The following is a 27,424-nucleotide window of genomic DNA, read 5'->3' on the forward strand; positions in this document are numbered from 1 at the left end:
AGCCTCTCCCTTGCTTGCTCCTCTCTTGCCCCTCTTCCATATGACTGTCAGGGAAGACATCCTTGCAGCTGAGCTGCAGGGGCAGGATCCTCACCAGTAATCATTTGCAATCTAAACAGGGAGGTTTCTTTGCTTTAATTTAAAGTAAGTGAGTCACCTAGAAAGAACAAAACATTAACACTGATCTATTAAACGCCGATATTTTTACTCCTTTGAAGAGTGAGATCAGGAAAATCAATAGGAGGATTTTTTTTTCCCTTTAATGAGTGAATTCCAAGGAACAGCTATTATTTTCTTGGATTATAAAGCAATGTTGACAAAAGCCTAGCAAGCTTCTAGAGATTAGAGATGCCACCTGTCTCGCTAACATGACTAAGTGGTAGGAATGATCCCTGGGTTTTAGACCCAATTGCCAATGCTAGAATTACACAAATATATTTAGAGACCAGAAGAACTCACATGAATGGAGGGGTGGGATTTCTCTTTTTCTATATAAAAATCTGTTGGGTAAAAGAAATATGTGGAACTTTGTTCAGTACAATGTACTTAAAAAAGATATCCAAGAAATTACACAGTACTCATAGAAAGCCTTCCATGGAATTGACAAAGAATGTGGCATTCTGCTTGTCCTCAGTAACTTCCATATTAATATTACCCCTTGCTGCACAAATGTACTAAATTATTATTTCATAGCATATTTGAGCTAGAAGGTCATCTAAAAGGCAGGGGAAAATATGGTGGAATCTTCATAATTACTCCACAGAATTCACACCTTTCTCTGTCTTTTTTTTTCATCAAATGTCCATTTACATTCATAAATCCATGCCACTCCACCCGGGATACCACATCTTTTGCCAAGATTTGGAACTATCAGATGGTATTCAATAGAAGTATCAGTCTTGTTACCCAAAAACTAAGTTTTTTAGGTCTTTGAAAATCTTCCAAAAATATAATAAAATACAATTACAGATTTAAAATAATGAATGATCAACTTCTTAAAATAGCATTTAAAAATATATAAATGGAAGCCTGTTCCAGTCCAGAAGCTGATGTCTGGACTACTAGTTCTTATTAATCGATCAGTTATACAAAATACATCAATTGATAATTTGCATGACTTTTTATTTTATCAGAGTAAGAGAAATAAAAATAGATATCCAGAAACAGAAATCCTACCATGATGAAGGTTAAGACATTCCTAGCCTCAAAACCTCACCCATTTGACATTTAATAGAAGCAAGTGATAATCATGTTTAATTTATTTCTCAGTAGCAAACTAATCTTAAATGTTTTCAAGACGACCGGAAAAAAAGTTGTTGAAATGTTGTCAGATTGATAGAAAATATATTGTTTTTACAGTTTAAAGTCAAAACCATTTTTCTCTTTAAAGTCACCATTTACAAATCATCTCTATCATTGTACTTTGGATTAAATCAATAAAAGTTAACAAAATGATTTAACCAGATGACAGAGACATATTTCTTGGTGAATACAGAAACATTTAACTGCTCCTCCTGCTTGAGTTGTCTCCCAATTAGTAATCACAGGATGAGAACTAGGGGAAGCAGGTGTTCCTCCCTCTCTTTTATAGTCCCTCTCTAGCACATGGACAGATTCTCTGATTCTCAACTCCATTCTTATTCTTCCATTTCCAATTCTGGTAGCTTGATTCCAGTCCTCACTGTCCTTCTGGAAGATATCCATATGGTTAGTCTCTCTGTTGTCCAATCCTTCCTGTACCTCTTACAAGTCAGAAAAAAAATCACAATGTAATATAAGAGCATTAATCTGTATTTTTTAGTTGCATGTTGTTCTGAAAGATAGAGTAACAGCACAAGGGGGAAGATTCAGAGATTGAAAGTCTTCCCTCTACAGATTCACTCCCCAAATGTGCAATACAGTTGAGGTTGAGCTAGGCAAACTCTAGGAGCCTAGAACTCCCCTTGGGTCTCCCACATGTGAAGCAGGAACACAAACACCTTGGCCATTATTTGTTACTTTCTCAGAGGCTTTAGCAAGGATTGGCATCAGGAGAGGGTAGCCAGGACCAAAATCAGATACTCTAATATGAGCTATGGGTATCCTGGACATCTATAAGGTAACCTCACTGGATACACAACAATACCTCCCATGTTATTCAGTTATTGGAAATGTTTGTGGTTCTTGCTACCTATAAAATACAGTTTGGTCTTCTTGTCAGCCCATTCAAAGACAAAAGCAGGTGACCTAGAGATATACTAATACCCCATTCACCTCCTTAATTTACTCGCACAGTCTAATTTATTTTGCTCCTAACTCCCAAATTCCAGTTAAACTATGCTCTAATTCCCAGAACATAACCTTTTCTTCATAAGGGTCTTGGGTTTTTTATATCCCCCCTATAGAACTTTCATGCATTTAGTATTTCTAGAAAGCTTACTAGCTGACCACTTTAATATGCCAACTCTACAAACCAACACTTTTGCCTTGTATTGTTTCTTCCACCAGCAGAAATAAGAGTGCAGTGAATTGCTGTGAAATACGCAGCATTTTGATGGCAAAGGGAGAATTGGCTGAGCCCACCTCCAGGGGAGTGCTGTAGCTGTTCTTAGAAAGCTGGAACACATCACTCACTTTATATCTTCCTGGACCTAATTCAAGCCTTCACAGGAAGTGCTCACTTGAATCAGACATTGGATGAGACCAAAAGATCTGCATACAGATAATACTTCATCCATAAACTTCAAGACAGGAAAAAGGATAAACTTCCAAAAGGAACTGTGAAACTGGGTACCTGAAACTCTCCCTGTTTTACATGCACCTAGGGAGCCAGCTAATTAAAGAAATCCTCTGGTGACTCTCTTGAAAGGGGAAAAAAATTCTTTAACAAAGCAAATAGTCAACCCAATTTATAAAGCACTTACAAAGTGAGGTGCTTACAGGTTCACCAAATGGCACTTCAGGGACCCTCATCAAGAATGTGCCTCTGTAAGCACCTACCTCCGAAGCAATTGCTATGTTTCTAGAGAAAATTGGGTTGTGCATGATTTAAGTTGTTAATTTTGATCTCTTATAGAAGAATAAGACTATATTTGTTTTTTTCTCTATAAGGCTTAAAGTACAAGATACACAAAAGAATCTCTACAGGTAACATATTATCAACAATACATTTCATTTTGGGGACCTGTACAGTGGCCTAAAACAGGCTAATGTTCCACCTAAGGAGCCAGTTTCCCATCTGGGCCCTGGTTCGTGTCCTGGCTGCTCCAGTTGCAATTCAGCTCCCTGAGAAGGGTCTGGGAAAGCAGTGGAGGATGTACCAAGGCTTTGAGATTCTGTGCCCATATTGGAGATTTGGAAGAAGCTCTTGGCCCCCAACTTTGGAACAGACCAGCGCTGACCATTTTGGCCATTTCAGGACTGAATCAGTGGATGGAAGACTTCTATCTATCTCTGTAATTTTGACTTACTCAGAAAATAAATAAATTTGAAAATTGTTCTCATTTCAAACAAAAAGCAATAAAACTTGTTAAAATTAAAAACAAGGATCTACTGTACTATGCATATATTACTTGTACCTATTTAAAACTGAAGCAAATTTTGGTACTTACAAAAATGTTTATTTATTTAAAAGAGCTAGAGAGAGAGCATCCATCGCCTTGGTCACTTCCCAGATGACCTAATGGCCAGGATAGGGCAAGGCTGAGGACAGATGTTTAAAAGCATCACTAAGTCTCTGATCTGGATGGCAGGATATCAGATACTTGCACCATCCTCTGATGCTTTCCCAGGACATTCACAGGGAGCTGGATCAGAAGCAGAGCAGCTGGGACAGGAAACTGCACCAAGCTGGGATATGGCCATTCCAGGAGGCCATGCTATTTGCTATGCCCCAAATACAGGTCCCTGCATCAGTTTCAGTAATGACAATTTTTAAGCCTCTTATAAAGACTGATGTTTCTAAAATAATACTTCTTATGGATCCACATGTATGAAAAATCTTGAGTCCTCAAAATGGATATTATTAAAAAATATAATTTTCATTTTCCTTGCCAAAATAATTTTATATATTAAGTACATTTCCCATCAACTCTCTGAAGTACCCTGTATATGGACGGTACCCTGATGGAAATAATTAAAATTCTGTCAAAGTTAAAATTTCACTTAACCAATTTCTGATCTCAACTCTACTTTCCAAAGCTACATTCTACTTTCCAAATACACCTTCTCATCCTAGATAAATTCAATTTACCTTGTTTCTTTTTCTCTATTTCCCTTTCTCCCTTCCTCCTTCCCACCTTCCATATTTTCTTTCTCTCTTACAAACACAAGAGCTACATTTCTAAAACTTGTTTATAAATTACGAATTATGTGTTAAAATAAAGCAGAAATGAAGGAGAAAGTAACATATGCTACAAATCATGGTTTAAAAAAACTCTATATAACACACTGAATTTTCATTATGTGAGTACCTATCTCCTTAGCATTTTCTCCACATTTTAGAAAGAATTAGCTCATTTCAGTTTTAAAACTCTAGCTTTTTCACAGTTTCTTGGCTTCCTGTTTCGCACTTACATTGCCTAGAAATCACATTTTCACTGAATAGTTTTATTGAAATCTACCCTATATGAAAAATGGTTCTAGGTTCTAGGAACTGAGCAGTGAATAAAAATATTCAAGAGTTACTGCCGCGTGTGGCTTGGCTCCCTGAATTTCTTTAAATTGTGCTCAAATATTGCATGTCCTGGGTTCCTGAGTCATGTTACTTCCCATTCCTCTCAATATTTTTCAAAACTTTCCTTAATTCACTGGTAGAGCTCTGAGACACCTTTGTTACAAATGCTGACCATGTTGTATTTAATATGATTATTTGTCTTCCATATTCCTTCATGAAACAATGGGCTTGCTGCAATGCTCCTTTTGGTATTGCCAACGTTGTTATTAACACTGAATGAGCACATGAATGAATGAATGAATGAATGGAATCACTGAGTCAAACAATTGACTTTTCTGGCATAAATTCAATTTCAATTTAATTCTTAACAGGGTACACATTGATATAAAAATTAGCACAAGACTTTTTTTAACATGAAGTTACAGAAAACAATGTAAACAGTCTGAGAATATGATGTTTATAAGCCTCAAAATTCTATATTTTCCTACCTTAAACATAAGAATTGCTATTTCTCCTCCCTTGTTCTCATAGATAATTATAGTAATAAATGAAGCTGCCTATTTATGCGGTAATTATTGCTAAGTAGTGGTTACTACTGATACATAGAGTGGTTGCAATCTTCATAAGGAATATATTATTTAATTAGAAATAAACAATGATAATAGAACCTATCTCTTTCATGAAAGCTAAAAAGCCTTCAGAGAGAGAGACAGCTCATACTTCTTTGTGAACAGTATAAATTTTAGAGATTTGCACGCAATTCTTTAAATCAATGTCTTTTTTATATGCATTGGGCCCTGCTGGGCTTAAGCCATCAACTAAATCCTCTTATTCTTCTTGGAAATATTTGTAAAAATGACAAAAAATAACCAGAAAGTACTTAGAGTTTATTGTTAGGTTCCTTGAATATGGCTGTACTATTTTATTCATCTATTAACACCCCCCATTTCCCAGCACACTGATTCAACTACAGCAGATTCTTGTACAATATTGGTCCATTTTGTTTGAGTTTCCTGTTGCTGCTGAAAGTAATATGAATGCAATTCACTGATCTTCGGGAATTAGGAGTAATGCAAGGGTCAGATGTTTAATATGACAGCTGTTTTCAAATATTTGACAGATTTAACTAACTATGTGTGCTCTCAGAGAGCCATACAGAATCATGAAATAGAGGTCAGACTTCAAAGTTAATAGCATCTTCTAATAACAGCCTATGCCTAATAAACAGATTTCAACTAGGTTGTTTCCTTACCACCTCATCGAGCCAAACCCTTGGAAGGTGGTAGAGATCCAGATCTGACTAGGAGTCTGAGAGAAACCTGACATTCTGTGGAACGCTGACTCTTCTGGGAATAGGATCCAAAGGTTTGTTTTCTTCTATTTATAAAGCAGCATTTCTGTTTAATGCAACACTTTAGCCACATAAAGGACACCATGCATGCATTTTTTCCATGACTTGGAAGAAGAAACAGTGGAGATGAGTATTCCCTACATGAGTTACTTCTTTATCTAACAGTCTTAGAGTCAGACCATTTATTTTTATGGTCTACATGCCTTCAATGCCATTAAATTGCAGATTGCTGCTGGATACTTCTGGATAGCATCTAAGACTATATAGGCCTAAAAGCTTAAGTACTGATCACAAATTATCCAAGAATTATCCTATCTCATGAAGGGTAGACTGCAAGAATCTGCAAAATATTCTCAAATTAAAACATAGATATCCCACTTAAGATAAGGGTCACTATACAAGTGTACATTTTTGGAGGCAAAACATTTAGTCAAGGTAAAAGAAAGAATTAATTTGTGCTACCATGGGTGAACTAAAGCAAAAAAATTTCTGCAATTAATCAAGTGTTAACCCCTAAGCAAGGAAAAGAGAAAAAGTCAATTCTTTATGAGTAACTGCAGATTCTTCAGCTTAACTTGATCAGCCCATATTCAGATATTATTTGAAGAGCACCATTTTATTTTAAATAACTCCTGATCAGATGTATTCCTAGTTGGAAATTTCATCCTTTAAAAATGGAAATTAAACTTGAAAAGTAAGCTTTCTGTAAATACCTTAGACATGATCTTTCTCCTTGGGAGCAGTGAAAATTTGTAACTCACAGGATGTGAACATTTCTTATATAGGTATAAGAGTAAGCCACATTATCAGATAGGAACTAACAGACTGAAAGAAAAAGCAGAATTTTGATTAATGTTTACAATTTCTGAAGAAAGGGAATGAAATATATTTATGGAAAAATCAGTTTCTTTTACTTAAACTACTTTTCAGTAATTTGAGAATTTCTAACTTTCCTTCTATCTATGAAGAAGATTTTCTTTGATATGACATTTAAATCCTAAAAAGGAACTCGTGCATGTGTTTCAATCTCTCGGATGAGAAAATGATCTTGCGATAACTACCCAGATTGGCTGGCTGTATTGTTTAATTAGATATAATGATTTACCTTGGGCTCCCAGAAACTCAATTGTCCAAAACTTCTGTGTTAAATGGGACTTGAATTGTAATTGCTCCCTGGCTTCTTCTAAAAGGCTACTTTGTGGATCATTTTGATTATAATTTTATAAAGATTTGATTATTAAACAGAAATCCTTGGGGAATAAAATTTTTACTCATCAAGAAGGATGTAACAACACAGCACAAAATACTGACTTCAATTTCAATAAATACGATTACATAGAAGCAAATAAATGATAGATTCTTATACTTTATGCTAACCCATATGTCCCTGCTAAAATTCTGTTTCTATTCCATGTAAAAGCATCAAATCCAGATTCAACCTCTAAATCTATCTTAGTAATCTCAGTAACAGGTGTGCATGTGTGGGACAGTGTATTGCAAAGTATACATCATGCAGTGCACTATGTTCAATGAATGTATATGGGCCTGAATGTCATTTTACAAGAGTAGAGAAGTTCATTCTACAAGAAATAAAGCATATATATTTCTTAAGTTAAGCAGGATTTTATAATGGCTTCCAAATTTTCCAATTCCTGAATTTCATTTATTTTCATTCAGTTACCTGGGGGAAAAAAGTCATCTACATGGCAGAGTGAAGAGATTTTGTAGATGTTATTAAAGTCCAAAATCAATTGATTCTCAGGAAAGCAGATGTACCAGGTGAGTTTGATTGAATGAGTGTGTTAAGCATGAAAACGGGCTCTGCACTTCTCCGAGGAACACCAAGGCATACGAAGCCATCTTAGTCTTTTTGTACTACCATAAACAAAATGATAGTTAAAGGGCAAAGGAGTATTTCCTGCCACTTTTAATCTTTTACAGGAATGCTAATACCATTTACTAGGGTGGAGCTATTATGACTCACGTATCTGCGAAAGGCCGTATCTCCCTTGTTGCTTTTTAAAATTTGTTTTTATTTGCAAAGCAAAACGTCAGAGTCAGAAAGATTAAGATCTTTCTTCCATTAGATCATTTTTCAGATTCCCACATTTCAGAAGTGCATCATGTCAGGCCAAAGTCAGAATGTTGCAACTCAATCTAGGTCCTTGATGTGGGTGGCAGGACTCCAAACACCTGAGTCTTGCTGCTTCCCAAGAGTACATAGTAGTGGGAAGCTGAAACAAAGAACCAGGAAACTCCAATATGGAATGTGAGCACCCCAAGCAGTGGCCCACTTGTAGGTCATGCATAATGATACTATCACTTTTGGAATGAAATTCTAACATGATTTTTGGAAGGAGAACACTTGAAAACACCAGCAGAGGGTTTCCACGGGAGACACATTTCTCCTTGACAGCCTGTCTCAGAAAAGCTTCCTGAGGCAGTGACAGCAGTACACGGCTGAGTGCCAATGGCAGCAACAGAACAAGTCTTCATTTCTAAAACTGCAAGCAACTAAAATGTACCAACAACCTGAATGTCCCTGGAAGAGACTCCTAAGCCGCAGATGAAAATGTCTCCTTTCAATATTGCCATCTTAGTCATATAAGATCCTAAGTAACCTAGTTATGCCCAACCTCCTCACAGAACCTTTAGAACTGAGTTAACAAATATTTCTTTCTTTAAACGAAGTCTGCTGGCGATTTGTTACAGATAAACAAAGAACTGATACATCTACAATGTTGATAAACAAAGTATCAACATTTTAGATGAATTTGTGAAACTGTACTAAGGTTCAGAGCAGAACAAAGAATTAACAGTAATAATTGTACCAGTACATGATTAATAATCAATCAATTCACCACATAATTGGAATCAGTGAAATACAATTCAAATAGCACATGGTAGAGTGCCTAGCAACAAAATTTTAAACAAAAATCCATGCATATGAGAGATCTTGAAAAACTTAACTGAAATTTTTAGATACAATTATAGATCCCCAGAAAATTCAGAAAAATATAGATTTTGAAAAACACACTCATAAATAACTAGTGGCTCAAAATAGAAAGCAGAAAATAGAAAATATTTGTTAATAAATTAGAACACAATATTCCATACTCAAAGGATATAGGTAAAACTGTGCAAAGGGAAATGTATGACTATAAATGACCAATTCAAGGAAGAAAAATCTGAAATCTGAAATCACTGGCCTAGTATTTCACCTAAAGAATCTAAAAGAACACTAAAGTAACTGAATTGAGCAGAAGAAATAATAAAGATTAGCGTATAATATCTGAAGTCAAACATAGCAAAACAGAGAAAGTCAATAAAAATAAATGTTGGTATCTCAGAAATATTGAAAAGTTTTTGTATAATAGCAATGAACAACCTAAAAATTTTAAAAGAAGATTCTGTGTAGCAGAAAGCAGTGGCTAGAGTCTACATATCATCTGAATCTCTTTACGTGAATTGTCCAGAAGTAGCAATTTCATGGAGACAGAAAGTGGATGAAATGGTCATGGTGACACCACTCTGTGAACATACTAACAAGCTTTAAACGGATGAGCTCTAGGATCAAAGGGCATTCTAAATAAAGCTATAAAACAAGTGAATTTAGCACTAGAAACTTCAAAACAATTTTTAGAAGACAGCATGGCATGAAAGTTTTTGACAAATATCATGTATCTTCTCTTTGCTTTGAATGAGTATGTGTAAGACAAGAAAAAGTTGCTTGAAATGTGTGTCAAGACAAGAGGAAATATTAAACATTTTGGAATAGAAATTATTCCAATAAAAATAATATTAACTTCTATCCTGCAGGCCACTTCACAAATGCAAGGATTCCTTGCTCTGCAACTGAGTGTGAAGTGAGCAAAGCAGATATGAGGTATTCCACTGATTTTCACTGAGGGCAGAGACAGGCAGTGAACTGACTGAGTTCAAAAGTCTCTGTTAGTCTATGTGTCTTATTGTTTTGGCTAAATCCTCTGCTATCCCATTGTGATACCATACAGAGAAAATAAATTTTAAAATGATATAGTATTCATATTTTAATGTCAAAATATATTATTTAATCTGCTACCATGACCTAAGCACTCCTTTATTTTACTAAGGTTTCAATTGCTCTTATGTCCTGATAATGACTTTGACTTTATTCCTAGGCAGGCATTTGATTTGTATTCCATTACACATTAAATGTTCGGAATAAATTTCTTGTATTTATTCCCTATACATAGACATTTCTCAAAATAATGATGTCAAGATTTTAAAGATATAAAAAAATTCCATTATGTTGATAAGCAAAGCCTTTCTCTGTCTCTGTCAAAGACAGATAGATGCACATCTCTTTTCACTACCTTATATGAATTAAAAAAAAAAAAAAGCTAACAGTCGATTGCAGCAACAGCAGCATTCATTTTCCCAAAGTAAACTGGTCCAGTTTCTACTAGGAAATAAACTAGAAAAACTGATAATGTTGGTACCTTGCAATGGTTCCCATGAATCTTCATTTCTCTTTCTGATCTCATTAACTTTATGCTTAGGTTTTCCTTTCCAATCTAAATGTGGAATTGTGCACCTTGGCTGAATCACTAGCAAGGCTGAGGATTCTTGTATCAACATCTCTGAGAGCCAGGTAAGCACTACCTCCTCCAGAGGATGCCTTGACTTGTCCTATGCAGCGCAACTGCACTCGAGTGCAAGTCCCTCTTCACTCAAGAGTCAGGATCTCTAAGCTGACAAGTGTTTTTACTTGGAAACCAAAATAAAGCAGTCTAGTCTTTTTCTTTCCCTTTCCCTTTTCTTGCTCATTAATGCCAACATTATAAGACATAATCAATGCTTGCTTTTCAGAGTGTTTTCTAAAGATTTTTTGCTCTAAGAATCTGGAATGCTTTAGACAAATGGCAGTTATAGCCTTCCCACAATTTTTTCAGAAATACTACTCATGTTAAAATATAATTAGCTACGATATCCAAAGGATTGGTGTTATTTGAAAGAAAAAAGGAGAAAGTAAATAATTTTATTACTCAGAGGACGGAACTGCACAGTAGCATGGTTCTGGTACAGCTCACCCTTTGCCTGCATTCTCTGGTGTCTCATTGACTGGCAATGAGATGAGGTGCCTTACATACGCTACTGCAAGTTTAATGTTAATTTCTTCCAAAATGCTGCCGCTGTGGGACAGATACTGAGAGTTAAAACATACGAATATGAATGGCTTTCAGAACGGTTATTTCAAGAGCTCTAGGAGGAACAGACCAAATGCAGTCTATACTGAGAATGACTTCCACAGTACCTAAGACATAAGCATTAAACAATAACAAAGGCAATGAAACACCAGATTTTGTGGAGAAAACAGTAGTAATGAGAAAAGGAGTGTGACTTCTACTTTTGGAGAAAAAAAGTAGTTTCAAGAAATAGCTGAACAGCAATAAAAGGTCAATGGAAATTTCTTCTGTCTTTTTAAAAATGTTTTTTTTTTTTGATGGTCAATATCCAAAGTTTATTAACAACAACAGACTTTTAAAGGAAAATTATTACATACATATCCAGAGAGAAGGGGCTTGATCCATTTACATCTGAACAGCAAGGTAAAGTTCCCCCCAAACACAGCTAGTTCCTCCAGCAGGTTCTTTATCTAAACCTTATCAATTGCTCCTGGTGCCTTTTGATCATTGGGATTATTGTTGTTAATCGACCACCATCTGTAATGCTGGTTTCCCACATGGAAGTCAGCTGCAGTCCTACCTGCTCTACTTCTGATCTATCTCCTTGATAATGCTCCTGGAAAAGCAATAGAAAAGGGGCTAAACCCTTGCTTCCCTTTCAAGCATATGGGAAAGACAGAGGAACCTCCCAGCTCCTGATTTTAACCTGTCTAGCCCCTGTTTCAATTGTTGTTGTCATTTAGGTCTCAATATCTCTCATCTCCCTCCATTTGTAACTCACTCTTTCAAGCATATAAACTAAATCTTTAAAAATATATTTTGAATGCTACAGAAAATGCAAAGAAAAGTTCAATGAGCACACATAGATTTATCAGTTTTTAACGGTTTTTTTCTCCCATAAAAATATTAAATCGAGTATTCAATTACTGATACTTCTAGTTAGAAAGTTAAGGGCATGGTGGCACTGCATGTTAAGTTCTTGCCTGCAGTACTGGCATTTCATGTCAGAGCACTGGTTCCAGTTCCTCTATCTCTAATTCCTACCAAGCTCTTTATTAATGTGCCTGGAGAACACAGTGGAAGGTGTATCAAGGACTTGGGCCTATGCCACTTATATGGGAAACCAGAATGAAATTCCTGACACCTGGCTTTGGTCTGGTCCAGTTCCAATAATTATACTCATTTGGGGAGTGAACCATTATGGAATGCTATTTTTAATGCAAAAAAATGAAGTTAAAATAACTCAGGCTAAAGAGGGATTATATTCTTTAAAAACTAATCATAGTTTTGGAAAACAATGACAAATAGAAACAACGATCACTACAAACCAACCAAAGTCTTTCTTAGGCTGAAATTAAACCATATCATAAAGAGGGTTTTCTTTACTCAGATCTTTGCTTTGGACTAAGACTACCATCAACTAGAAGATGCCATGTCAATGGGATGATAGGTGCATATTATGGCTGTAAAAGTTTCTAATTGTTCCATTGGCGGCATTCTCAGAAAAAGTCTTCTGAGTTTCTTTAGTGTGCTCTCAAAAAGCCAAGAGTCGAATGAATGTGAGCTTTCCATCTCTTCTAACCACCAGTTATTTTGTTATTTCAGTATATAACTATGTTGTACACAGTCCAAAGCTGCATTAGACATAACCATTAATTTGCTCTTTTTGGTCATTCTTTTCCAACAAGGTACAACACAAAAATATCTCACAGTTAGAGAGTACAAAATATGAAGTCACAGTCATTTCAAGTTGTTCCATTTACTAAGTGCGTGACCCTGCATATGTCATTTAATTGTTTAATCATTATTTACTATTTCTCGTGAAAATAATATATGCTGCACTAATTTTAAACAAACAGCCTCAAATGCACATACAATTTTCATTATTATACTGTTATGTATTTAATAGCTAATACTAATTCTAATCATGGAAACTTTATTTTATAGGCTTGTAAATGAGTTTACTATGAGCTTTAGTCACTGGCACAGCACTGTTATTAGTGAGTACAAAGAGCCTCTTTTACTAGTATTTAATGAGCTTTAAAATTTTTCCTGTGATGTCTGTAATCCAAAAAGGCCACTCCATCTCTCATCCATACACTTTATCACTAAATAGGTTCTGCAGAAAATACACTTTGAAACAGAATTTAACGGATAGGACACATATTGGACAGCCTGCCATTTTCTACTGCCTCCCCAGACATTTCATTACCAAGTTGAAACAGGAGTGTAGCAGCAGTTGCAGTCATCAGTGAAACCTGCAATGCCACAATGCCAGTCCCACATACTTTCCATATTGGTAGATGGACCATAAGGAGCTAGCATGTACGCAGTGTCTGCTTTGTTTAGATATTTTGCATATTTTGTGCTTAAGTTTTAACAAAGTGGTGGAATCCACCATGGGTGGAGGGTTTGGGGAGGGGTGGGGGAAATCCCAGGACCTATAAAACTGTGTCACATAATGCAATGCAATTAATTTAAAAAATTATTATTAAAAAAAGTTTTCTAAAAATATAAATCAAAACTAGAAACAAAATTTCAATGGTTTGCTTGCAAAGTGATGGGGATCTCCAAAAAGCATAAACAGTTGGAATTCATTTATTTAGAAAGATTTTTAAAGATTTATTTTTTTTTAAATTGGAAATTCAAATATACAGAGAGGAGGAGAGACAGAGAGGAAGATCTTCTGTCAGTTTATTCACTCCCTAAGCTGCCGCAACAGCCGGAGCTGAACTAATCCGAAGCCAGGAGCTAGAAGCAAAGAGTCTCTTCCGAGGTTCCCATGCAGGTGCAGGATCCCAAGTCTTTGGGACATTCTCCACTGCTTTCCCAGGCCACAGGCAGGGAGCTAGATAAGAAGTGGGGCTGCCAGGATTAGAATTTGTGTCCAAAAGGGATCCCAGCACGTGCAAGGCAAGGGTTTTTGCCACTAGGATACTATGCTGGGCCCTAGTCTTTTAATATTCCAAAAGATGCTAAACAATTGAGTATGTATTGTGATGCATCCCTTGTTAAAAATTATCAGCATCACAAAGATACATGAAAGATGCTCCACATCATTAATCATTAGGGAAACACAAACCAAAGCAACATGAAAACTTCACCTTACTTCCATTAGATGAGCTATTATCAAGGAGATAACAAGAGAGCTGGAAAGGATATGGAACAAAGGGAATTCATACATGCAGAGAGGTGAGAAACAACAAATATCAGGGGGCAGTACAGTAATAGCAGTATATAAATCCTCCACCCTGTGGTGCCGACATCCCTTATGGGCACTGGTTCATGTCCCTGCTGCTAATTATGATCTGGAAAAGCAGTGCAGGATGGCTAAATTCTTTGGGTCCCTGTCCCCACGTGTGAGTCATGGAGGAGGCTCAGGTCTGCCAGCTTCTGATCAGCTCACCTCTGGTCGTTGCCAACTGGGAAGTGAACCAGCAGATGGAAGATGTGTGTGTGTGTGTGTACATGTGAATATATATATATATATATATATATATATATATATATATATATCCTCTATCTTTAAATCTGATTCTAAAAAAATTTTCTTTAAAAAAAGCAGAGGGCCGGCGGCGTGGCCTAGCGGCTAAAAGTCCTCGCCTTGAAAGCCCCGGGATTCCATATGGGCGCCGGTTCTAATCCCGGCAGCTCCATTTCCCATCCAGCTCCCTGCCTGTGGCCTGGGAAAGCAGTTGAGGACGACCCAAAGGTTTGGGACCCTGCACCCGCGTGGGAGACCCGGAAGAAGCTCCTGGCTCCTGGCATCAGATCGGCGAGTACCGGCCTGTTGCGGCTCACTTGGGGAGTGAAACATCAGATGGAAGATCTTCCTCTCTGTCTCTCCTCCTCTCTATATATCCGGCTTTCCAATAATAATAAAATCTTTTTAAAAAAATAGAAAAAGCAGAAATCGAACTAGCATACAAACTAGTAATTCCACTGCTGTATACGCAGCCAAGAGAAATGAAATCAGCCTCTTGAAGACACATCTCACAGCAACATTATTCATAATAGGAAGAAATGTAAACATCCTAAATATCCACCCACTGATGGATAAAGAAAATGTGGTACATACACAGAATAGGCTGTCATTCAAACCTAAAACAGAATAAACTGTTGTCATTTGCAGCAGCACAGCATGAATGGAACTGGAGGTTACAATACTAAGTCAAATAAGTCAAGCACAGAAAGACAATTACTGCATGTTCTCACTCATGTGGAAACTGAAAACGTTGACTTCATACCATGACGGTTCCTAGAATCAGAGGAGAGCAGCAGGAGGCTGAGAAATAGGTACTGAGGCAAAGGGAGACAAGAGTCAGAAATTCTGGTGTCATTTTTCTTGAATAGTTGTGTGAATGTAGATTATGACAATATAATGTATATTTCTCTAAAAGAAACCAGCACAAGATATCTTGAATAGTTTATTCCAAAAAAGGTAAAGGTTTGAAGAGGTAAATATGTTTATCCTGATTGGAGATGACATGAGGCATCGATGTATTGAAGCTTCATGTTACTCAATTAAAATGTCCAATTTCAGGTATGACTTGATAATTTGGGAATACATGTTTAATAGTAAAACCATAATACAAGTATGTCACTATGTTTTTCCCTACTCGTAACCTCTTCTACCTCCTGGTTTTACTCATACTGAATTCATCCTGATTCTGTACAGACAGGTTCTGTCTCCGTTTCAGTTGAGTGTTCTGAAGGATCACTGCAGAATCTGAAGCATAATCCAGCCCCCTATGATGAGATTTCTCTTGTCTTCTTAACTTCACAACTGTCTTTTATTTCTACATTTCAGTGTCATCTTCTGTGGAAAACTTCCTAAATTTGTTACTAAAAACCCTACCCTAGGCGAATTAAGTACTACTCCCATGGGTTTCAGAACTGTTATCTCCTAATCATTTCTCCTTTGTAGTGCTTACAACTTTCAAATAGGTTCATGTGCCTACATGTTTTCAACTTGCATCAAATGTCCCCTCATAAAAAGGGGCTGGGTTGGGCCCAGCGGTGTGGCCTAGCGGCTAAAGTCCTCGCCTTGAACGCCCCGGGATCCCATATGGGCGCCGGTTCTAATCCCGGCAGCTCCATTTCCCATCCAGCTCCCTGCTTGTGGCCTGGGAAAGCAGTTGAGGACGGCCCAATGCATTGGGACACTGCACCCGCATGGGAGACCTGGAAGAGGTTCCTGGTTCCCGGCTTCGAATTGGAGTGCACTGGCCCGTTGCGGCTCACTTGGGGAGTGAATCATCGGACGGAAGATCTTCCTCTCTGTCTTTCCTCCTCTCTGTATATCTGGCTGTAATAAGAAATGAATAAATCTTTAAAAAAAAAAGGGGGGGAGGGGCTGGGTTTGGATCTGGCACAGTAGCCTATTGGTTTAAGTCCTTGCCTTGAGTGCACTGGGATCCCATATGGGCACCAACTTGTCCCCGTGGCCCCGCTTCCTTTCCAGCTCCCTGCTTTTGGCCTGGGAAAGCAGTGAAGGATGGTTCAAAGCCTTGTGACCCTGTACGCTTGTGGGAGAACCAAAAGAAGCTCCTGGATCTTGTCCCTGGATTGGTTCAGTTCTGACTGCTACGGCCATTTGGGGAGTGAATCAGTGGTCAGGAAGGTATCCCTGTTTCTTCTCCTTTCTGTATGTGTCACTTTCCAATAAAAATAAATGAATCTTTCTTTTTATTTTCTTTTTTTAAAGGACTGTGTTCATCCAATGTTGCATACTAAGCATCAGTCCAGTCCATAATTTACAATGGATATTTGGGAATGAATGAATGTCCCTATGGTTCAGGCTTGATTCATGTATTATCTACTATTTATTATTCCCTGTATTTCTATATAGAATCTCAGTGTGTTTCAGAGTGATTTTTGAGTATCACATTAAATCCAGGTTGCTGATTAATTGAGCTGAGCCCTTCCTTGACTGAAACTTTTCAAAACAAGAAGAGTCATTTAATTCACAATAGTTCAGCTAGCTATTGTGCAAGCGCTTAAAGTTCTATCACATTCTGCATCAAGATCCTCTCATGGACAGAATGTATCCTTACCGTCTTACTTGAGGTTTGAAAAGCTTTAGAGGGATTTTCTCTTCTTGATTCAATCTTCTATAAATGTAAACAAATATGCATTGTATATGTTACTTTATACTTAATGTTTCCACCCAGGATAGCATATTAACTTCAGTTACTAAGAATATTTAAATATTTTATTCACATATTTAAGGAAGAGGGTCTGAGGAAGAAGGAGAGAGTAAAAAGAGGGGAGGAAGGGAGGGAGGGAGAGAGGGAGGGAGGGAGGGAGGGAGAGAGGGAGGGAGGGAGAGAGGGAGGGAGGGAGGAAGAAGCAACGAACTAGGTTTGGGCAAGCACAACGCCAGTGCCCAAGGACAAAGCCAGGAGCCAGGAATTTTACCCACATCTCCCACATGGGTGCAGGGGACCAAGTACTTCAGGCCATAGTTTACTACGGGTGTATTACTAGAAAGCTGGATCAGAAACAGAGCAGAATGAATTTGAACTGATATGGTATTATAAGCAATGGCTTAAATCGCTGCATCACAACAGAGGGGCCTACAAAATTTGGATCACATAATATTCCAGCCAATGAATGCTCACAGACTTTTACACCAGATCCTTAGTACTAAAAATTGTGTGCTGATGACTTTAGCATTTTCACAACTCTTAATAATTGGCCTTATTCCAGCATATACTTGCTGAGGGCTTCTCAAGTATCTGGATTATCATACATCCAAGGATGTGGCAAAGAAGACAATGGAAACAGGGAAAAAATCTTATGAAATGAAGTTGTTGAAGAAGGAAGGAAAAGCATTTCTCACTGGAGCATATTTAAATCTGGGGAAAAGCATCCATAAGGTATACCAGGAGCAATAAAAGGCTATACTGACTGGAAAGAGGGAAGTAAAGAGAGCAAATCAGAGCCATTCCAGGAGTTCACATTTTGTCGTTCTTTAAGATATTGCAACTTTGGATTCTTTGCTATATAAATTCCTAGACACGTTTGTGTAGTTGAGAACCATGGTAGGACTAGTGTTTTAACAAGATCATTATAGCTTCCAGGTTTAAAGTGACACACAGGCAAATCAGAAGGCAGATGTCAACGGAGAATCTACTTCAGTCAGACATAATGACATAACAACTCAGCCATAGTATCGCAATGGAGATGGGAAAAGTAATTCTCAATTCATGGAAAGCGATGTGTGAGATATAAGACAATAGTGTGGCCAGCGATGATGTCAGCTTTTCATTTGAGTAACTGAATGAAGATGATGTTTATGAAAGGGACAAAATGAAAGAAGAGCAGTTGAGGGTCTAAGTCATGTCTATCACAGCATTAAGTATCTATGTGGAGATAGCAAATAGATAGTTAATTCAGGAATTAAAGTCTGGAATTCAAAGTAGAAGTCTGGTTAGAAATACAAATTAAGAATTTGGTAGGGAGCTCTTCCGTATAGAAGCATATTTAAAATACTACAGTCCTTTATAAATATTTTTATATTTTTCATGATTACCTTTTTATGCAAAAGAGGCATTGCAGACAGAGATTGCTAATTTGTAAGTAAATTTTTTCCCTATAAAGCACTGAGACCATTTTAGCTTTCTGATTATTTTTCATTTTACAGCTTTAGATATGCTAAGTTAAATAACAAAACTATCTACTTATAAACATTTGTACCTATTTTACATTACTTTTATTACTGGTAAAAAATATTTTGGTTAGGAACTAAAATAAACATTTTTCATTCAGAAAAATCCACAATCTTAATGTGTGTAAGTCTACAGCTATACTTACACTTAAGCAAGCAAACACACACACAAACCTATGAATAACTTTGATAACTGTGGGAAAAGTCCATGCCTTAACTGAAGTTGGGGAAGCAAATTCTGAACATGTGAGTCGCAGATGAGAAAAACCGAAAATGTCAGTGGTTTCAATACTATTATCCAGCTTTATCACCATTTCAGAAACAATCAATATAATATCATTTTGTCATTTTGCAATTTTAATTTAGAAATTTTTGGAAAAAAAAACAGGTAAAAAGGCAAAAAGAGTAATGGCATTTCAGCTCTATTAAAATCTTAGTCATATTTAAGAACTAAAGTAAATGAGTGCAGTATCAGCTCCCAAACAGGTAGAGAAGTTCACAGACAACACATTTCACTTATTTAAAATAGTATATGACAAAGGAGATACCATAAACTTGGAAAAACCAAGAATAATAGAACAGAGAGAATTATTCTATGAAAAGATTTAACTTTGTCTCCTGTTGAATACAACATGAAATATGTAGATAAAGGAATTAATATGCAAAAACACTCCACATTTTTACCAAACTGCAATTAATATGGAAAAGTATTTCCTACTTCTAGTTAGGAAAATGTGTTTCTAAATTTCAATGAAAAAAATTAGGATGAGAAAGAAGTTCTACATATAAAATATTAACAACTTTAAATCATCAACAACAAATGGAAAAGTAGTTAAAACAGTCTAGCAGGAAAAAGGTTAATTTTATAATTAAAGCTTATAAAAGTTCATTGAAAAAGCAAAAATATTCCTAAAAATAATAAAAATGTGGTGTTGGTGTGTCTACGCTGGAGTTATTTCATTCAGCATAGCGTCATCATGTTCACCCATGTTGTCCCAAATTATGGAACTTCCTATACTCTTAGGATGAGTAATGTGCCATTGAAGTTACTAAAGGCTAGGGATGGGAAAATGAGGAAATGTTGGATAAGTAATACACAGGCTTAGTTAGATAGTAAGGAAAAAAACAAAAATTTGAGGTAGTAGACATGCTAACTATGTTGATTCAATTATACACTGAAAGCATTTATTACAACTGAGTTGTTGTACTGTATAAATACATACAATTGTAGTTTGTGAATATTCAATACAATAAATGAGAGAAATAATGAATATAATTGAGGGATTCTTTCACACAGCAATAGATCAATATGCATAAAAGTGATATTTATACCTATTTGAAACAATAAAGATTAAATTATATGATTGCAAGGCACTATCTGCTACACAGCAGGGAGAGGAAGTGAGCCATGAACATAAGGGCATACATAGTCAAAAAGTACACTTTACCAGACATGATCTTGCCACTGTTTCCCTCATTTTGTTTTGTTTATATTTGTGGAACATCATAATCTTTTATTTACTCTCTTGCACTCATTCACCACCTTATTTTAAATAATTGTCTGATGAAATCAATGTACAACAAACAGAAGAAATGTGACTGCAGAAGGAATGTATACTTGACTGTATTATAAAAAAAAATACAGCAGCAATAGCTGAAGAGCAGTTTATAAGAAAAATTACACATAAATCATTAACCTAAGAGCCAAATAAAACATTTATTCTTTTCAAGGAATATTTTTAGTGTATAAATAAACAGTGTCATTGCTTTTAAAAAGTGAAAGAACACTAAAATATCAACTCCATTCTCAATGTCATTCATCTGCTACTGAAACCTATTTGGCTTCATTCCTTCTCTCCCTCTCTCTTTCTCTCTCCCTCTCTGTCCACAAAAAGCAATACCTCATGAAATCAGGAAGCAAACAACATTTTACTATGTAAATTTCTTAATGTGTGATGAATGTGGCTTACACATTATTTAAATGATACAATGCATTGCTGGAAGACATTTAGACTTCAATACAATTTTGGTACCTGTTTCAAATAACCATTTCATGGGATACAAAATATTAGATAAAACATTTGCTTATTTTTAAGATGTATTCAAATGAGCCTGACGTTATTCAGTTCTCCATCCCCTTTTTCCAGCTCAATAATTTTCCTTAGATTGATTTTAATAGTGTAGTTTCTATAATCTATTGTACATACTTTTCTGGCTTCAACTTAAAACATTTAATTTTTTAACACCCATGAGCCAAAGAAAAAACATCAGTAATAAAATATGTCATCAGAATATCAACATATTTATTTGCAAATGAAATTTGTTTTTAATTAGATCCCTTTAGCTTTCTTTCTCTGAGCTCCATATCAGAGTGGGTTTTTTTGGTATGAGATTAACTTTGTACATAAATGTATGTACATGTGTGTGTGTGTATTTCCTCTTTAAGAAATTCTGAAAGGAGATGGGGGATTTCACTTTACTTCTTTGATATTAAATTGTTATACTGATGTTATACTTCAGACACATAAAATAATTGGATGTGAAAAGCTGGAGTTTGGCTGGTAACTAACAGATCACTCAAATATCTTGACCAGGGCTCAAAATGCTTATCTGTACAATTATGAGATTTATATCAGTCTTGTATTTAAAACCAGAAATTGATACTAAACATGAAAAACTTGTGAAAACTATTTTAAATACATACTGGCAGAGACAAATGCTCTAGTTCTTATGATGGTTTAATTTTTCAACTTTTGAATGCTTTTAAAATGGTCTGCAATATGTAGAAACTATATGTCAAATTTTGAACACTGATTTTTTTTTAGCCAAGCTCATCTTAGGCAGTGTGATCCACAACTACTGCGAGATACTGCGCGGTAGCAGTAATGGAGTTCCCAGACAGACACAGGATCACAAGAGGTAGTAACCAACGTTCTAAGTTGCTAAGCAGTGCTATATGCTAGGTTTCATCATTTAAAGACATGTTTGCCTCATTTGCCTCACAATACACATCCCTACTATAACTTAGGGAGCACTAAGAAAGTCATCTCCAATAAACGTAAGGATGTATTTCCAAATCAGAACTTACTCCAAATGTAGTTTTAAATGGCTTTAGACATGCTCAAAATTCGTATTATAGCTCTTAGACAATAATAGGACTCTCAGATTTTATCACTGTTTTCTGAAGAACCACTCCTCTATCAGGCCTCTATCATGATCCTTATTTTCAGGAAACATGTAAGAATACACTTGACCACAACAGAGGACAGAGGACAGAACAAATTGATCAACTACCCCAGCTAAGTGTTGACTTGGAGACTCTAACGTGGACTATGTCAACCAGTGGATTCTGAAGATTTAATTGTGCTTGGAGTGGCAAGATGGGCAGTAATTTAGAACTGTTGAACTATCAAAACCTCTTGAGCAGGACCCTCAGAGCATGCCCTACATCAGGGACCCAGGGTAATATCCTGTGACTGTCCTCCATCCCAGGGTAGAGGTGTTTGGGAGGCTGGGCATGGCTTCTCACCTTATCTCCCTCCTTCCCCCAGATACAAGAAGGAAAAAAAGAGATTGTGGGAATGGTGATCTCATCCACCTTCCTGTTCACCCTAATCAACTATGTAAAAATCATCAAAAATAAAAATATTTAAATTAAAAAAGAATGCATCTGACCAGTGTGAAAGAAGTCATATCTTACGTCTCCCCTGATATAGTTCTTATTCAAAATATTTATGCATTATGTAAATAGAAGTAAATTTTATGCTTGAAATAAAAGTGTTCCTTCCATTCTATGTATGTAATTTCTATGATATGTGATTGTTAAAAATATGCTACCTAACATCACAAAAGTCTGGAAATCTTAGTTGAAATAATTAAAAGTGTCATTCCTCATTTGATAAAGTAAGTGTTTGCTTCTCTTGTTTTCATGAAGTCCAAGTTAAATACCTCTTTTTCTAACAGTTTATCATTTAATATATTACTTGTGTATCATTATAATTTACACATAAATGGTTATATATCTTAGATAATTTTGAGAAATAATATATTTTGGACATAATATAAAGCTACTTTTTACATAAAAGAGCCTTAAATACAAGTAAAATAGCTTTATGATTAAAACTTTTTATCCATTTAATAGCAAATTAGAAAACCTAAATTTTAGCATTAAAGAATTAAAACATGTGCGTAACTCACTTTTGCTGGTGAATTTTCTGAATTTGAACTGTAATTGAAATGCAAGATTTGAGCTAGGTAATCATTATGGTCTCTTCCAAATTAATTATGCTATGGGTCTAAATCAGATATGATTGTAGGCAATTATAACAAGAGTTTACATCACAAACACAAACTTCCCAAGTCAAAGATGTTGGAATTATTCTCCCATTTGAACCATGTGGTAGGCAGAACCCTGGCATCCCAACATTGTATGTTCCCTTACTCACAAAAAGACGTGGCTTCACTTACTCTGCAGATGTGATTAAATTTAGGAACTAGAGAGGGAAGATTCCCTGGATTTCCTGTGGACCACACTAAACACTCGCATTCCTTGTAAGAACAGAACCACTCTAGTTTGTGTTCAGACAGACAGGCCGCAAGAGTGGTATCACAGAGATGATGTATTGTATGCTTTATGACACTGACGGTCTACCTCCTGTACTAATGAGGCACCTTGCATCACCCACTTTAAAGAATGGGGGCTAAGAGTTAAAGCATCTGAAGGCAGGGGAATGAATTCTGTCCTGCAGCTTCCAGATAGCCTCTGTGTAGTCCTGCAGTCATGGGGCTTGGATTTAACTCAGTAACATCCCGGTCAAAATTCTGACCCATAAAGCAGTAAGAGTATAAATGTATGTTACTTTAAACTACTAAGATTTTGTTAATAGAATTCAAGTCAAAAAAGTGATCAGAGTTTTTTTTTGAGAGGTTATTTTTAAGAAAAAATAGAACTATTATTTGTGTTGAATTATGAATAATTGGAACATAGCTGTGATTTGTTTTCTTATAAAGCTTTATAAATATTTTCATTTACTAGGGATTTAATACCAAACTTCAGGCAAGAATTACTATCAAATATGCTGATAAGTACCCATGCCTTTGTTAAGGATGACAAAAGTGAGGGATATTTAAAAGTCTATGGAAAATGGAATTATAATATTTATTTGAAAGTGAAAATGTTGAATTCTATACAGAGTATTTTAATGTATGAATTCCTTTGAACTATTTGAACAACTCTCATAGCAGTTACATAACAATGTCACAAAGCTTCTTAATATATCAAATAATTCGATGCCACCATTATTTGCCAATATAAAAAAATCACGAGTAATCAGAGATATCTGATACATATAACTCACAAAAATCTAAAGCCGCTATTTATTAATTTTGGTTTTCTTATTCTAGTATGTGAGAGTTATCTCATGTCTTCTATATTTTTGTCCACACTTTTCAATCTGAGGTAGAACTGTTTGATTTACTAAGAAATCAGCTTTTAGGCTAATTTGGGATCCTCATCAGATGTAGATGGTGACAGGCTGAGTTTTCTAAATTAGAATAGGACTCAAGTCCCTTTTTGGAAAAATATAGAAACCATGTTAGTGGTAAAAATAAACTTTTAAAGCTAAAATCATGATGTGTATCTGAAATACAACATTCTAAAATCCATTGGAGTAGAGGAAATACGCAAATACCTTATATTTATCAGGCTTTGCTTTTTTAAAAAATATCATTAAGTTGCAAATAAAGAATCGCTTTCAGAAATGACATTGGGTAACTACAGACAGTTATTGAAGAATGGGTTTTTTCTTGTAATCCCCACCAGTTCTCTTTTGAAAAGCATACTTCAATATACATCTATCATCGGAGAATCAATTTCCACCTGACAAAGATAATTGAAAGTTAGTGGTACAAACTTCAGGGAAAAACTTGCTTTTTCTTTTACATTCTTCTTATAACATCTTCAGTGCCCCTTGTGTGATCACTTGAGACAGAAATGGACAAAGATTCTGCAGAACTACTCCCCAAGGGTATTCCTTTTCTTCAGGTCAAAGTAAACATGAGCAGGTCTTTCCGTTTATCACTGAGATTCTTAAATTGCTGATACAGTAGATTTTTACATTCCCCGTAGGAGAAGTTACTGATGTTACTGGGTAGTCCCTTAAACTTCCAGATGAAACAAGTCTTTCAAATATGGCACACAAAAACATGAAACAAAACCTTTGTTATCTTTGGGAGAGTACTTCACAGAACTGCTGCCATCTTTTTACTAATACCTACCAACAAACGAATGAATGAATGATACTCCCTCTCCCTTGTTAAAATGAGAGAAAAACAAAACCCTTTCATTTCTCTTTAGAGTTTCTTGATTTCCCAAAGAATTCCATGGTGGACAGTTCTATCAAAGATTGTATATCTTTGTATCTTTCAGATAGAATGCTGTACTTTGGGAGGGAAGGGTAATATTAAAATGCATGCTATTGTATTTTATTTAGTTCAAATTTTTGCTGAGGCTAATAGTAGTAATTCAGATTTTAGCAGAATCATTATATAGAATTTCAACTAAGAACAGACATTTTTGGGAGATCGCCCCTGGATCTCTGCCTGCTACTTGTTGGGTATGACCCACAGTCTACCTACCCCAGACCTGAGGCACAGCTTCTAGCCCTGCATGAGGAACATGACTTGTGCCATATCTGAAGGGTATAAAGGGACAGACATGGCTTCTACCCAATTACTGTGTCATTGTTGGGTGGGAGGACTCTTGGGGGTAACCCTTTTGCCTAGTCTATATAAGCTGTACTCGCTTTATAATAAATGAACATGCTCCATCAGTCTGTCCCAGCTAGTTCTGCAGCCAAAGAACACCATGGCCTCACTCCCTCGGTGGTCTCAGGCCTGCTGGATGGAAATCCCCCTGAAACATTTAGCCATTATATTACATGTGGATTTACTTATATACTTGTTAATTTGGTTAAGAATATAGATTTTAGCTTTTGAGTCACTCCCAAGATATTGGACCTACTGAGCTCCATTCTGAGCTCCATGGAGAAGCTGCCAGCTTTGGAAATCAGGAGACCCAGCACAAGGCCAGGGAGCAAGTGGCCGCCTAAACAAAGCATAACAGGAATACAAACAGCAGAAACTGGAGTTTCATAAATGGATGGAAAAAGAGATGTCAAACTTCATCCAAGACAATAGTTAGATGAAGAAAAAGTTTCAACCAATAAACAAGATAGAGAGGAGGATTCTACATGACATGGTGGAGGTGGCTGGTCTAATGTCCTTTTCCTCCAGGGAAGATCATGACTGTCACTACATCTTGATCTTCAAAATGGAGTTTGCACCCTCAGATGAGAAGCTGGACTCCTACAGCCCCAGGGAGGAGTGGGTTCCTCAGAAAGTAGAGGAGAAACAGAGGTTGAAGGAGCTGGCCCAGCGGGAGAAGGAGGCGGCTCAACAGGGACCCATTGTGGTGAACCCCATAAGTGAATACCAGGACAAGTACAGCCACCTCCCCCACAAGGGAGCCACCAAGGACACAGCACACATGCTACAAGCCAACAAGACCAACAGCTGTGTGCCTGTGACCAACAAGAAGGACACCAGCTCCATTGAAGCAGCTATGAATAAGATGCATGACAAGCAGCAGCGTCTGGGGCCGAGTGGGGAAGGGTTGACACTTACCCTCTTAGGAACCCCACCTGAGCCCTTAGAGATCATTCCTTTGCATAGACCACAATGTTATTGTACCTAACTCTTACCTTTCTTGCAATGTATAAACTAGAATTCATTCCCATGATCTCCAATTTTCTTGGTATATGTGCATGTCTCTGTATTTGAAAATATCTGATTGTAAATATGTACATTCAAATCTATTTCCTGAAACTGCATATTTTTTCTCTTTAACACTCATTCAGAAATATTTGAATATTCCTCTATGAAGAAAGTACTATCTTAAGAAATGTTTCAACAGAGATGCCTTTCTACTTATCCCTATAAGTTACACATTAGTGATGAAGACAGATATTTTTAAATTAATAATAAAATTGTATCCCTCAATCAGAATTACAATTATTTGGAAAGAACAGATGCATTCAGTGTTTACAAACTGAATAATCACATAATAAGGTACCAGAAATAAAAGACTTTTAAGATGATTATTATGAAAAGGAATGGCAGTGGCAAAGAATAATGAAAAGAAATAGCTACGTCATAGAAGTAGCCCAGACTACGGCAGAGCACTCAGGACAACAGCTGAAATTACAACTGAACCTCAGGGAGCAACCAGAAATGCAGTGTAAGGCAGGAAGCGGATAAAATCTTTGGGGGTCACAGTTAAGGACTAGATAGAGTACTATGGAACAGAGAAAAGTTATGGAAACTGAGACGGATTGGGTTGTGTTTTTTTTTTAAGATTTATTTTATTTTTATTACAAAGTCAGATATACTGAGAGGAGGAGAGATAGAGAGGAAGTGGAGCTGCCGGGATTAGGACCAGCGGCCATATGGGATCAAGGCGAGGACCTTAGCCACAAGGCCACGCTGCCGAGCCCTGGGTTGTGTTTTTAAATATTGTCATG

General features: G+C 36.4%; 1 protein-coding gene and 1 pseudogene across 2 annotated transcripts in view; one reads left to right on the forward strand and one right to left on the reverse strand.

The window, feature by feature from the left end:
* SGCZ (sarcoglycan zeta) overlaps positions 1-27,424 on the reverse strand; it is a 1,025,749-nt gene that overhangs the window by 655,950 nt on the left and 342,375 nt on the right. The gene's annotated exons all lie outside the window — the stretch shown is intronic.
* LOC101519879 (sperm-associated antigen 7-like) lies at positions 24,838-26,598 on the forward strand (annotated as a pseudogene).

The sequence above is a fragment of the Ochotona princeps genome, chromosome 11 (assembly GCF_030435755.1).
Source record: "Ochotona princeps isolate mOchPri1 chromosome 11, mOchPri1.hap1, whole genome shotgun sequence".
Lineage (NCBI taxonomy): Eukaryota > Metazoa > Chordata > Mammalia > Lagomorpha > Ochotonidae > Ochotona > Ochotona princeps.